Genomic DNA, 12,062 nt, shown 5'->3' on the forward strand with positions numbered 1-12,062 from the left:
CCAACTATGAGCTGAGTGTTTACTCGGTAATGGCGGTCACAGGGTGCCCTGACCATTCCTTGTAAACCCCTATACTGCCTTCATGCGAGGTGGTCACTGGGCAGTTCATAGACCCTTTTGAGACCAGGTAGAAAACCTATCCATGTTCACATAATGAATAGAACCTGTCCTTAGGTTGTATGTGCTACTGTTTATTTGCATTGGGCAAACCCTTCTTGAAGCATCTTGAATTCAAGACTTGTGGGTGACAGAATGATCGTCACTCCAAAAATTTTCATTGTAGAGTTTGGGCAAGAATCAAGATTCTTGTTTCATCATACAAAAGTGACGATCATATGTCACCCCTCGAAGGGCAAGTTCAACATATAGATTGCATGTTCATACATTTGTCATGCATGCACCAGAATAAAAAGTGGGTCCCCTACGAGTCTGCAACACCCAATTTTGAGCAAAAAACATTGGAGATAAAGATCGTGCTCATCGCAGCACCCATTTTCAAAAGGAGTTGGAGTCTCTGAACAAAAGCTTAACTCACCTCTAGCTTACTCGAGCAAATATCAAAAAATATCTCTAGGGAAATTCCTTCCAGTTGACCTATCATCTTTGTTCAAACCCCAACGACTCAACCCAAAGAAACTGGGGGCAAACATGGTCAAAAGCATGAACACAATCCGAAGGGGAATTGCACCACCGTTGCAGAATGGAGCTTGTTCTTGTTCTGCCAAAAAAAAAATAATAAATACCCCTGCTTGATCATGCTTGCAAAAACTCCTTGATTTTTGTTTTAACCTATTCCAGTTTTTGTCTGTAATTTGGCTCAAAATGCCACAAGACTTTCTCTGTCAAATGAGCCTTTCCTGTGAATAAAAGCATGTGTTTTCTTTTTTTTTGTGTTCATGCAAATAACATACTAAGCACACCTTTGTACTTACAAAACTACTGCACCAAGAATTCTTTGGTGTTTTTCCCTTTTTCCCAAAACCATGCATGACCCCATGTTTTCACAAGGATTTTTGGGAAATCCAAGTTTAGTACAAAAACAGAAATCATATTGGTGTTTGTTCAAACAAACAAGTTTTGAAAATTCAGGTGATTCCTTAGAGAGGTAACCATACACCTAGAAAACCTAAAAAAAACACCATGAAGTGACTCTAAAGCTGAGTTTTGGTTGCATGAATAATGAGAAATCACTTTGCATATTCGCATGAAAGCAAGGCTTACCGATCCTAAATGCATGCATTTGAGATGAAGAAAGACCATCTTTGATAATCTTTTCACAAGGCTGAAATATATCCTTTGCAGTCCTCTTTTGAGCCTAATAAATTTTTCTTGAAAAATAACCTTGGTTAGGATCACACCATACACTGGGGGGGCAAGTGCCAAAAATCCTTAATGATTGAAAGTGCCCAAATGACTCTTAGGGGCATGAAAAAAATCCTCAATGATTGAAAGTGCCCAAATAACTCTTGGGGGCATGAAAAACCTCAACGATTGCAAGTGCCCGAACAATACTGGGGGGCATAAAAGAAAATTCTCAATCAATCGAAGGTGCCCGTACAAAGCTGGGGGGCATGAAAAAAAATCCAAATAATCCAAAAATTTTGAGCAAAAAAAAAAGCAAATGCAATGATGCTCAAAATCAAATGAAAAAAAAATGAGAAAGAGCCCAAGCCCAACATTAGGGGGCACCGTGGACCATTTTACAAATCAAATCTAAGGTCCAGAAATGTATGAACAAAAAGTTCGGGATACAAGCACTAGTGATCCTTAGTCTTAAAGTCCCTTAAACACCTTTTGAGCCTACGAATATCCTTTTCTTCATAGTCAAGAGCCCAAGCCTACATTACGTGCCTAATCAAGCCCTTTCTGATCAAAGGCAAGCAATTTGGATCGGTAGGCAGTGCTTTCTCATGCGAAACGAAATCATTATTCATGCAAATAAGACGGTTCTCAATAACCCTCAAATTGAAATTTCAACCTTTTGTGACCAACCAGATGTCACTTCATGTCCTTCACTTTTTCGTCGAAAGACGGTTCTCAATAACCCTCAAATTGAAATTTAAACCTTTTGTGACCAACCAGATGTCACTTCATGTTCTTCACATTTTCATTGAAAGACGGTTCTCAATAACCCTCAAATTGATATTTCAACCTTTCGTGACCAACCATATGTCACTTCATGTTTCACATTTTCACCAAAATCAAAATAAAAAGTTTTCATCACATCTGAAAACCTCTCAATAGGAATCACTTGATTTTCTTCAGAATGAGTTTGCTTTGAACAAACATCAAAATGATTTCTGTGTCTGGAATAACTTTGAAATTTCAAAAATTCTGTATGAAAACAACTCCTTGTAAATAGCCAAACCTTCTTTCACATTGCCTCATCCCCAAACCTGATTTGAATACTTGGGGGCATGATCAAGCTAGGGGCAATCAAAAACATCTGGTAGAGCTGGCTCCATGATTCCCTTTTTGAGAAATTATTGGGCAAAATTGGTAACTCTTGAGATAAAGGGGGGGGGACAAAGAAGCATGATGATATCAAGTCTTTCCCAGGGGTCAATATCACAAGAGATGACTCGAGTAAGCAAGAGCGAAAAGAGCCATCAAAGCTTACTATCAGAGACTCAAACTTTTGAAGAAAAGAGAACTCCATGAAGAAAAGAGAACTCCACGTAGAAAAGGGAACTCCATGAAGAAAGGGGACCTACATTTCTCAGGTAAGTATACATGCATATTGATCATGATGCATTACTTTCATCTTTGACAGATCAGTGTCTCACCATCACCTCTTTTGAGCCGGCTGTTAAGCCCTCATCACTTAGGTAGTGTGTTTTCTAACCCTACCTCCTTTTTTGAGTAGGCTTTCGAGCCCTCACATCTTAGGTAGTGTTTTTCTAACCCTACCTCCTCTTTTGAGCAGGCTGTTAAGCCCTCATCATTTTAGGTAGTGTGTTTTCTAACCATGCCTCCATTTTTTTTAGTGGGCTTTCGAGCCCTCACATCTTAGGTAGTGTGCTTTCTAGCCCTATTTACCTTCTTTTCGAGTGGGCCTTCGAGGCCTCACACCTTAGGTAGTGTGTTTTCCTACCATACCTCCTTTTTAGTGGGCCTTCAAGCCCTCACACCTTAGGTAGTGTGTTTTCTAACCCCGCCTCCATTTTTGAGTGGGCTTTCGAGCCCTCACACCTTAGGTAGTGTGTTTTCTAACCATGCCTCCATTTTTGAGTGGGCCTTCGAGCCCTCACACTTTAGGTAGTGTGTTTTTTAACCATGCCTCCATTTTGAGTGGGCTTTCGAGCCCTCACATCTTAGGTAGTGTGCTTTCTAGCCCTATCCGCCTCCATTTTCGAGTGGGCCTTCGAGCCCTCACACCTTAGATAGTGTGTTTTCTAGCCCTGCCTCTTTTTAGTGTGCCTTAGGGCCATCAACCTTTTTAGATAGTGTGTTTTCTAACCCTGCCTCCTCCTTTTTAATGTGCCTTCGAGCCCTCACACCTTAGGTAGTGTGTTTTCTACCCCTGCCTTCTCCTTTTAACTGCGCCTTGGAGCCACCACATTTTAGGTAGTGTGTTTCCTAACCCTGCCTTCTCCTTTTAACTGTGCCTTTGGAGCCACCACATTTTAGGTAGTGTGTTTCCTAACCCTGCCTTCTCCTTTTTTAGTGCGCCTTAGAGCCCTTACACCTTAGGTAGTGTGTTTTCCAACCCTGCCTCTTCTTTAGTGCGCCTTAGGGCCATCAACCATCTTAGGCAGTGAGTTTTCTAACCCTGCCTTTCTTTTTCAGTGCGCCTTAGAGCCCTTACACCTTAGGTAGTGTGTTTTCCAACCCTGCCTCTTCTTAAGTGCGCCTTAGAGCCATCAACCACCTTAGGTAGTGTGTTTTCCAACCCTGCCTCCTTTTTAGTGCGCCTTAGAGCCACCAACCACCTTAGGTAGTGTGTTTTCCAACCCTGCCTCCTTTTTAATGTGCCTTCGAGCCATCACACCTTAGGTAGTGTGTTTTCCAACCATACCTCCTTTTTAATGTGCCTTCGAGCCATCAACCACCTTAGGTAGTGTGTTTTCTAACCCTGCCTCCTCTTTTGAATGTGCCTTCGAGCCCTCACCTCTTAGGTAGTGCGTTGTCCAACCCTTCCTCTTTTTAAGAGCTCCTTCGAGTCCTAACCTTTTAGGTAGTGTGTTTTTCTAACCCTACCTCCTTTCGAGTGCGCTTTATAACCCTCAAGAGGATTCATCATTCCTCAACAAGATGAGTCAATCATATCTCATCCTTGTTTTTCTTCTTTACAATGCTTACTATCTAAAGTCTCGTAAGCATTGTAAAGAGGGGGCCAACTGTCATCACCTAATTTTGGGTGATTCCCCAAAAATCACTTTTTTTCAAAAAAATCAAAAAAATCAAAAATATAAAATAAAGGCTGGCAATGCGAAGAAAGCTGACCAAGAAAGGCTGCAAAAATAGGCAAAAATCAAGCTGCAATTTTCGAAGGCCTAATTGTACACTGTTATGCCCAAAGATAGAAAAATGCAAATTCATAGGTCAAATTAAATGAGTATTGGACGAATTTGCATAAAAATTAAGTCTAATGACATAATTAAATTTTTAATGGGCCAATTTGATTTAATCATGGGCCAAATTAAATTTTAATTATGTTCAAGAATTAATTTAGGTCCAAATGAAGGATTTAATTAAGTGTAAGGACTTAATTATACTTTAAATGGGTCAAATTAATTTTATTTGGAGCTTAATTAGTGAAAGATTAAGTTTGGGAGCTTAATTTGGACTTAATTAAAAAGATCGGAATTTTAAGAGACCCAATTTAATTTTTACCAAGTGAATCAATTGAAATCAAGGGCCAAACACAAAACTTGAGGGACCAATTTTGAAGCCCGAAAAAACTATTTTGCCTATAAATAGCCTTCATTTTCAGCTAAGTCGGGGGGGCAATTTTGACAACTTAAAAAAAAATACAAAAAAACCTAACCCTAAACCCATTTTTTCAAGGGAAGCCGCCGCCCCCCACCCGGTTGAAATTTCCTTCTCTCCTTCGGTGAAAAAACTGACCGGCGTCTTCCCCTTCTCTCAATCAATTTTCACTGCCTCCAGCGGCCTCTCCATCTCTTCCAAAAACAGAGACCGATCTCCTCCTCTGCCTTCAGTTTCTTCCTTTTCCAGCCGCTGACCAAGCTGGCCATTATAGCTCAAACAACCCGTCTTCTCCTCCAAAAACAGAGACCGAAGCCTTCCCCCCAGCAGCGTCTTCTCCTCCTCCAGACCATCAATGCCGGCCTCCAGCAAGCACCGCAACAGCAGCAGCTCCTCCCCACAACAGCCGGCTCCTGCAAATCCAGCGTTTTCTCCTTCAACCGACCTCAGCAGTGGCAGTTTCTGCCCACGCGACAGACCCAACAGCCCATGCTCCTGAACCAGCTGCCATCCTCGTTCTCTCCTTCATCTTCCCGGAGATCGGCCTCCACAGGAGCCAGCCTCCCTCTCAGCCACCGTTCTTCCCTCTCGTTCGTTCCCCTTCCTTACCGGCGACCTGAGACAGAGAAGAGATGAGGCAGAGAAACGAGACAGATCCAAGAGGAGAAACCGAAGCAGATCTAAAACCAAAAACCGAGAAGGAAAGGGGACAACTTGTTGTTGCGTTTGTGTTCTTTTTGCAGGTGACAGTGATTGGCACCACCGGCAGAGAAGAGGAGAGGAGCAGTAGCTGAGCTGAACCCACTGTTGGTTAATTTCGCAAGTGCATGAATCGTAACAAGTAATAAAGTGATGAGTAGAGTATCATCCCACGAGGATTTGTAAGAATTACTACTAATTACCAAAGTCTTTTAAATTATGATCTATTTGAGGAATCGAATGAGATAGTTTATGAAACAAAAATTAATGATTAAAAAAAAAAACAAACAACCAAATAATTAAATATTAATAAATTCAATTGTACTGGTTCTAGGATTTCTGACTTACCGTAACTATGCTTATGTGAACTTTCTCGATTAAATTAATTACTCCTAATGTTGATAATCAGGTTTTCCTAATGTAAATATTAATCTCTCTCGAGCATCAATAAATTATTTCGACAAACAAATTTCATATACTCTATGAAAGTCCTGAACTTGTCGAAATTTATTAAGTACTGTAAAACCTGTATCGATTACAAAAGTTCCTAGGATATCTCTATCCTATAGATTTCTTAAGGTATTTCAAACAATAGCTAAAACAATTATCACTTCTCAGTTTCAAATTGAATTCTAAATCGTGCAGATGTTGGCCAAACACACGCAAGCATTACACATATAATGAAATACTCAACATCTTAATATAATAATTCAATCGAAGAATTTGTTCACATATTCATAGTAAGGTTACATAAAAAATCCCAGAATAAAAGTCTACTCCATAGTTAAATTAAAGAGAAACAAACTTGATACGATGAACATCACTCAAAAGCAGAGAATTTCAGTGGAGGAGATAGGTGTCCTCCCGGTCTTCAATATTTTTGCCTCTGTTCTTGTTGTTCCTGTTGGTGCCGCCTCCTCTATTTTTCTTTGCTATGTTCAGGGTTTCTAAGTGTCTCCACACGTTTTTCAGACCCCCAAACTCTTCTTTTATACTGTGGCTTTTCTACCCCTGCAGTCATGAGGAAAATTTCCTTTTCTGCATTGATTTCTCCTACCCAGACATTGCGGGCCAGATTTGAGGTAGGAAACGTGCGAATTCAAAGATCTCTATTTCTGGAGAAATTGTAGAGAATCAAATTTTCTTTCCAACGACACTGATCGTGCAATTTTTGGACCTCTGAGCGTTGAGATATGGGCTATAAACCGAAACAGTCTTTGCAATGCAGGAATTTCGGGCTGGTTCAATCCTTGTTTTTCAACTCGCTTTTTGGGCTTCGAAACAACAAAACTGAGTTATATGTCCTTCATATGTTTTGTAGACCTTCATCTCAGCTATTTGAAAATGGTTACGAACATCCGGAACTAAATTGTATAGCTTCTTTACAGCACATAATGAATCACTGTTCAGTTTCACTGCCCGGCTCTGCCTGTTCAGTAACCTAAGATCTGAAAACACATTAATTTCCCACGAGGTCAATAGTTCAAAAAGAGATTCAAAATTCTAATTGTCTTGTGCAACATATCCAAAATATTTAAAAATCAAGCATGAATAGCAGAAAATATACATGCTAAAAATTCCCTTATCACCCACCATTTTCCGGCATATAGTGGCGGCGCGTGAACCCACCCGCCGCCACTGTTCCTATGCACTGTTCCGGCAGCAGAGGGTTCCTATGCAATTTCTGTGGGACTGACTTGTAAATTTCGGATTATTTAATGTAATTTTTGTTTAATTTTGAATATTATAATGTACTGTGGATGTAAAAAGGAAGAGGAAAAGAAGAAAAGAAGAAAAAGCAAAAAAAGAAAAAGAAAAAAAAACAAAATATAAATATAATAAAAAATGTGTGTTTGTGCTTGTATTTTTATTAATGTTATTGAATTATATATATATATAAAAAACAAAAAGAAAAGAAAAAGAAAAAAAACAAAAAATACATGTTTGTATTTATTTCAGGGATCTTTTTATGATGAGACGGCAAATGAGACGGCAAAAGAATAAAGAAGGATTTAATATTTTGATTGGATCACGGTGTAGAAGTACAAACTTGTACGAAAGTTGTATTTCTAAAATCCGATGAAAAGACAAAATTTTTAAAACTTCTTTGACACATCACAGCCACAAAGCAGCTTACCTCAGGTAGGGTGTGTTAGGGGTGCTAATACCTTCCCTAACCACAACTAGTCCCTTACCCACGAATCTCTGACAAGACCAGTACACTTGGGTTTCCTAGTAACCCTCAATTAAATACTAGGTGGCGACTCCCAACAAAATCAATTTCAATAACAGAGAGAAAAACTGTCATCGCTAGGACGGGGACGCCGCGCAGGTGTTTTCCTACGTGCGACAATGGTGTTGATGTTCTCTAATCCCATCAGTTTCCTAGGATAAGTCTGCTTTGATTAACGAACTTGGGTTCAAAGTCTAAGGGAAAGAACCCTTGGCCAATACGGATCATACCTTTAGATATGTTTATAGAGTGCCAAAGAGAAACGGTGCAGATCTCTTGAAGTCTATGTTTGATTTGAAATAAATTTAGAATTTATAAATTTAGAGACAACCAAGATAGAAATCTAAGGAGATTCAATGTGCTTAAGAGCTCATTTTTCCCTTAGTATTTCAAGTGTTCGCGACTTGTAAATCGCAAGGAAGAGAAACAAAAACCAAGTTACAAATCAAAGGAAATTCAAAGTGCTTTAGAAGCCCATTTTTGCCTTAGTATTTTATATTTTCATGACTCATAAACTATGGAATCAAAATTTGAAATGTCCCCAATTATAATTGAGGCTTCTTTTAAGGATGTGCAATTAAATTGTTCTAAATAAAATTTTAGGCATAAAACTACCCTTATGTTAAAAATAAACAAGTTGTATTCCTATTAACAATATTCTGGACATTTACCTTTCATAGGTTTTTAGCCCTTATATTATTAAGGGATATTGGCTTGTTACTTCTAGAAAAATATTTTTTGATATTAAACACCTGGGGTTTCTTTATCCAAACATTAACAGTGGACAATGACGAATTATTCCTAATAATATTTTGAATATTAACCCTTTTGGGGTTTCTTTATCCAAACATTTGTAGTGAATAATAACAAATTATTTACCCTTTTGATATTTACCCTTTTGAGATTTTTTTATCCAAACATTAATAGTGAATAATAACAAATTATTCCTAATAATATTTTCGATATTTACCCCTTTGGGATTTCTTTATCCAAATATTAATAGTGAATATAGACGAATTCCCAAAAATAAAATTTTTATATTTTTGGAATATTGGCCAACACCCTTTGGAATTTACAAACATGTTGTAAAATCCAAGATGCAAGAAAATAATTTTTTGTGTTTAGAAAATCCATGCTAAAACACATTTTTTTAAAACCTCGAATATTTGCCTTTTTTAAAAAAATAATTTAAAAATATGTTAGGGTATTATCCATATGCAACACACAAAAACATTTTTATATTTTGATTACAAACACTATTTATCACAACAATTAAATACAAACATCATAATTGAAGCTAGCCAAACATCACAAGAATAAATTCATCACATGGGAGGCCAAAGTCCTGATTGAACTCAACACAGCGGTTAATCGCAACAATTAACACAAGCATCCCAGTAAACATAATTAAAACGACAAGCCATCACATATATTTCTAACACTGCAAGACTTAAAGCGTGCGTGTAAAACAAAGCAGGAGGAACCCAGCAGGGGAAAAAAGCTTTTCAAAACTAAATCTCATTCAACAGACTTCGATCCATCCTCTCAAACTCAGGAGCCAAATATAGCATGACCCATTATTTTCAACGGAAAAGAGTAAATCCGTGTACACATGAAAATCAAAGCTTTGAAACCGAATCCTATAGTAGAAACCGTGACCCCGTCTCTCCCCTTTTCTTAATCTCAGGCCTTGCCATGTTTGTTTCACGCTAAAGGAAACAACTTAAACATCATGCCTTTGTATTACATATGTTAAATACTATAACGATAGACCAGCGGTCTGCTGCTTCCCTTTTCACAGAAACAAGAATGAAAACGTGAACCAAACCTGCCAAAAGAAAACCTCAAACGCAAAGGAACCCCTCTCACGTTTTTCTTTATGGATGAAAACTAAATCTGTGTGAAAACAAGCATCCTATACAAATCCCAGTCAAGGAGGCACTAGGCAGAGGAGGCGATGGATGATGTGTTGGGTCATTCAAGCAATCAAAACACATCAAATTTACATGGTTCGGCAACTTGCCTACTCCACGGAGCTACTGGTTTGTATTAATCAAGCTTAGAAACAATACAAACAACAAAACAAGGAGGAAGAGAAAATTCTTCTCTACTCAACTCAGCTCTCCCTAGCTCTTTCTCTGTGTTTCTCTCTTGTTCTCTCTTGTTCTCTCTACACTTCGTCTCTCTCTCAGCATCTCTATTTATAGCTGAGACACTCCTTTAGTCAAATATGGCAGCCACCATTTTCAATGGTTAGGTAACCTACCATGCCTAACCTTGCAGCCATGTTTGACAGCAGCCATGCTTGACATGGTTGCCACCACCACCATCTTGTGTCCACACATAACAATCTCCCACTTGGACACAAATGGTGCTAGATCTGTCTTTTAATCTCTGAGACCAACTGAAGCTTTACACAGCTTCAGTTTATCAAGAGTAACTCCTTTGGTTAACATGTCAGCTGGATTCTTGCTTCCGCGGATCTTTTCTAGCATCAGTTGCTCCTCGTCTAGCAATTGTCGGATGAAGTGATATTTGATCTGAATATGCTTCGTCCTGGAGTGAAATGCTGGATTCTTGGCAAGGAAGATTGCACTCTGACTGTCGCTATACAAAGTACCCTTTTCATTCATCTTGCCCAATTCTTTCAGGAAACTCTGTAGCCATACTATCTCTTTTGCAGATTCTGAAACTGCAACATATTCAGCTTCGGTTGTTGAAAGAGCGACGATCTTTTGTAAGGTCGAACTCCAGGAAACAGCAGTCCCTCCTAGAGTATATACATATCCTGTAGTGCTCTTTCTGCTATCAACATCTCCTACTAGATCAGCGTCTACAAAACCTTCAAGTTTCAAACCACCAGCTGTGAAGGTAAGACATGTCTCTGATGAACCTTTTAAGTATCTCATGATCCATTTCACCGCCTCCCAATGTTGCTTTCTAGGATTGCTCATATATCGGCTTACAACTCCCACTGCATGGGCAATATCTGGTCTAGTACAGACCATAGCATACATCAAAGAGCCAATAGCTGAGGCGTATGGAAGCTTATCCATGTATCCACTTTCTAGCTCAGTTTTTGGTGACTGGTCTTTGCTGAGCTTGAAATGATTCCCCAGAGGTGTACTTACTGGTTTAGCATTATCCATACTAAACCTGCTGAGAACCTTCTTGACATACTCTATTTGTGAAAGCTGTAGTATGCCTTTGTCTTTATCTCTAATGATTCTCATGCCAAGTATTTGTTTAGCAGCTCCCAGATCCTTCATTTCAAACTGTTTTGACAATTGTTGTTTCAGCTTGTCAATCTCCTCAATGTTGGATCCTGCAATCAACATATCATCCACATATAATAGTAGAATGATGTAGGAGTTGTCAAAATGTTTGACATAGCAACAGTGATCAGCCTGACATCTTGTGTATCCCGAACTACACATGAAGTTGTCAAACTTCTTGTACCACTGTCTTGGAGCTTGCTTCAAACCGTATAGGCTTTTCTTTAGCTTGCAGACTTGGTTCTCCTTTCCTTGTATTTCAAACCCCTCTGGTTGTTGCATGTAAATGTCTTCCTCCAATTCTCCATGAAGAAAGGCTGTTTTTACATCTAATTGTTCAAGATGTAAATTATCTGCTGCTACTATCCCCAGAACAACTCTGATTGTTGTGAGCTTCACAACTGGAGAAAATATCTCAGAGTAGTCAATCCTTTTCTTTTGTTGAAACCCTTTTACAACAAGTCTTGCCTTGAACCGTTTGCTTCCGTCATGCTCAGTCTTTACTCTGTAGACCCACTTGTTTTGCAAAGCCTTCTTTCCTTCAGGTAGTGTGGTCAGCTCCCAGGTCTTGTTCTTCAGCAACGAACTCATCTCATCCTTCATGGCTAACTCCCACTTGCTTGAGTTTCCATCTTGTAAGGATTCTTCATAACTTAGCGGCTCACCACCATCTGTCAGTAAAATATAATTCAGTAGAAGTGTGAACCGTTGTGGGGGCTTTATAGTCCTTGAAGACCTGCGAACATAAACAATTGGTTCACTTGGCTCTACATCGTGTTGGGTAGTGGTGGGTACAGATGTGCTTGAATCTTCTTGTAAAGACTCTTGAGTTTTGTTTTGCTCGGTAACATCGGGAAGGCCTTCTAATCTTATGAATTCATATTTTTGTGGACTTGTATCTGAATCAGTCATATCTGTTTCTA

The sequence above is a fragment of the Populus nigra genome, chromosome 1, assembly GCF_951802175.1.
Source record: "Populus nigra chromosome 1, ddPopNigr1.1, whole genome shotgun sequence".
Lineage (NCBI taxonomy): Eukaryota > Viridiplantae > Streptophyta > Magnoliopsida > Malpighiales > Salicaceae > Populus > Populus nigra.